Here is a 2985-nt window from a genome sequence, read left to right as displayed (position 1 = left end):
TATATATATAGTATAATATGAGCGGTTTTCATCAAAAAAGCTGTTCAGAGGTCAGAAGCCCAGATAAAATAGAAAACACTGACGTCAAAGCGGGTGGGTCAGTCTGCTGCTCATCAGGGTGGTTTCAGCTCAGAGCCTTGTGTCTGACCGATCACAGTCCCTGATTACCTGTGTCTTTAGAGCATTTAATATATTCGTCTTTGTCAGTTTAATGTCAGTTGGCGTTAAACAATTTCCCCATCTTGCCAAAATATATTTCAAGAGTTTTTCACCAAACTTCAAAGCAAGTAAAAGCAATATGTGATTAAATCCTTTCATTGCTCAAAAAGTCATCGCTAACACGCTGTCAGTGGAAATGAATCCTAACTTATTGAGCTTTTACACTGCAGCTCACCAAAAGAACCAATGTCCCTTGAAATTAGTATCATGCAGGCCATTGATGCATTAACTGAGCTAAAATTGAATGGCACATTTTCATTCCAATAAAAAAAAAAAAAAAAAGTATAAAAAGTATTTACCAAAAAGGTTTGACTTAAAAGAAGACAGAATGACAAAGGAGGATGAAATAAAAAGAGACCCTATCTGAAAGCCTGACTGTATTCTTTATTAGGTTCTGGTGAAGTAAATGGCATTGTATGCTTTTTTTCCTGCATCAAAAGCACAGTGGGGCTTTAAATAGACATGCTTTCAGCCAGTGTTCCTGATATAAGATACTTCTAAGGACTGAAGGACAAACAGAATATCTCAGTCTTCTGAAAATTAAATTAATTCTACAATTAAATAGGGTTAGCTGAGAAATTATTAAGTATAATTAGATCTATGTTGTGTTAAAAACTGAGCAAACTAAATTAGAACAGCACGTTGCTTTAACATCCATTCATTAAAAGATATTTGCATTTTTAAAAAGTACATTTTCCAGCAGTAAAATTCCAATCTTACAGTCGTGCAGTAAATACAAAGGCACGTCCAAGAACAGTTCCGTCCAAAGGTAACAAAATCAATCGAGCAGCACCGCTAAAACTCACACCTCGTATGTGGTTTGTTTAATGCGTCCAAAAAACCTCAATTTGAAAAACTGCATTTTTCTGTCGCGGAAGCTCTGGAATATTTCTCGGCTGGATGTGGCAACTTCCTGGAGACACAGTGTCCAGTCGTACCCACACGTCCTGTAGACATGCACATGCCACACACATGCAGTAGATGCACTCAAGTTAAAATAAATAAAACATACATATACAAACACATTTGTCATTGTGCATGTTTAGTATCTCTCCCAGCATAACTGCAACCATGTGTTCCCAACATTGAAGAATCTGAGCTTTTCCTAAATATTTATATGCTCCAAGCATCTGCGCTCACAGTTTCATGACATCCAAAAACCCAGCTGAGATTTGTTTTTATTGGGCTACATAACTGATAATATCCTCACAGGGAAAGCACATTGATTTCTATGAGCAGATATTAATGTAAGACCCTCTCATGAATCGAGGATAAAGAAAAGTTTTGCGGATCCCCAAGTATTTTCCTTCAGACCTTACTCCTGGGATGAGCCATAAATCACCAAAGTGATGAATGACAGTAAGCAGAAGTGGTTTTGATATCTTTTCTTGATCACTGGCGAGTAAAAGCACCTGAAATTAGTTTCCAGTGGGAGCTGGACTTGGAGGCTTAAGTGCATGTCTCACAATTTGGAATTCAGCGAATGCTGATAATCCACTGGGTTCTCAGTGACTTTGAATGGGTCCAGACCTATTTTTCGATCAGCTACAGAAAGTCCCTGGTTCTCTTTGCCACCGGAGGATTTCACGGTACACAACGATTCTCAGGATCAAAATATCTCCCTCCTCACAGAGGTTTGGCCATGGTCAGTGTCAAGAGAGCTATCTGTTAGGCCTTATTTTGGGACTTATTTACAAACTTCCATGCAAAGTTTATTTAGATTCGTGTCCTTTTTCCTTCTTGGCACGTCCCCCTGAAAGACTCTGAGATTATCACAACGCCTGAAGCAAACGTTTCTGCTGTTCATGTTGCGTTTCAGCGTGTAAGCAAACTAGAACGTATATTTTCCAGTTTGTTGGAGCAGATGTAGATAACAAAAAGCAGAAATTCCACATTAGCGAGTGAGGACAAGCTCAGTGTACTCGCATTGTGAAGCTGAGGTTTTTAAGTAGCTACAAAAACAAAAAGTATGTGACCCAATAATTTTTCCCATCTAATCTTGGGAACTGTCTACTAAGGAGAGCATCTCTCTTCTTAGACTTTATGCGATGAGTCCTTCCAGCTGACTGTTGGGGGATATCACAACACAGCACGACCTTCATAATCTCCTGATGCACTCTTAACCTCATTGTGAGCCTTTTCATTTACAAGCTTTTTTCTTTTTTTGCCGATTCTCTCGCTCAGCAGAAGAACTCATCTGCCTTGACGGCCTGACTATTTAAAGGTGATCAGATTATCAATTAAAGTTCAGGATTCTTCAACCTGGGGTCTGTTTTTGCAGTTCTTTTCATTTAAACTATGATTTTTGTTAGTTTTGCACTAACCTGTGTCTTTATAGAGGTAAAGGCTGGATAACTCCAGCACAAGAATACACAGGGAGGTCAGCAGTGCAAGTTTTCTGAAGTTTTACAAGTTTAAATCAGATGTAATCGGCCTTTTTTATATGCATTATGAGTTAGTAGATACAAAAATAATAACTACAGAGGTTTTTTTAAATCTTTTTTTTTTTAACCAAAGAGGAAAATGGCAGAAGTTCTAAAACACTGCACCAAACAGCAGACAGGTACAGTCTGGAAATAGCTGGTGAACAAAGTGCACCATTAAGCAACTGAAGAGCCAGTTATTCCCTGGAGAGGGATTGGTGAAGCACAAAACAGAGCTAAATGTGAGCAAATAACGATTTACATTCAGAACAAAGTTAGAAACATGGGTACAAATGGGCTACAGACTGAATTGCTCTAAATCTACTGGATGTGTAATTTTTTT

Source organism: Pundamilia nyererei, unplaced genomic scaffold, assembly GCF_000239375.1.
Source record: "Pundamilia nyererei isolate P.nyererei 1_Seehausen unplaced genomic scaffold, PunNye1.0 scaffold00001, whole genome shotgun sequence".
Classification (NCBI taxonomy): domain Eukaryota; kingdom Metazoa; phylum Chordata; class Actinopteri; order Cichliformes; family Cichlidae; genus Pundamilia; species Pundamilia nyererei.
Note: the sequence above shows the minus strand (reverse complement) of the source record.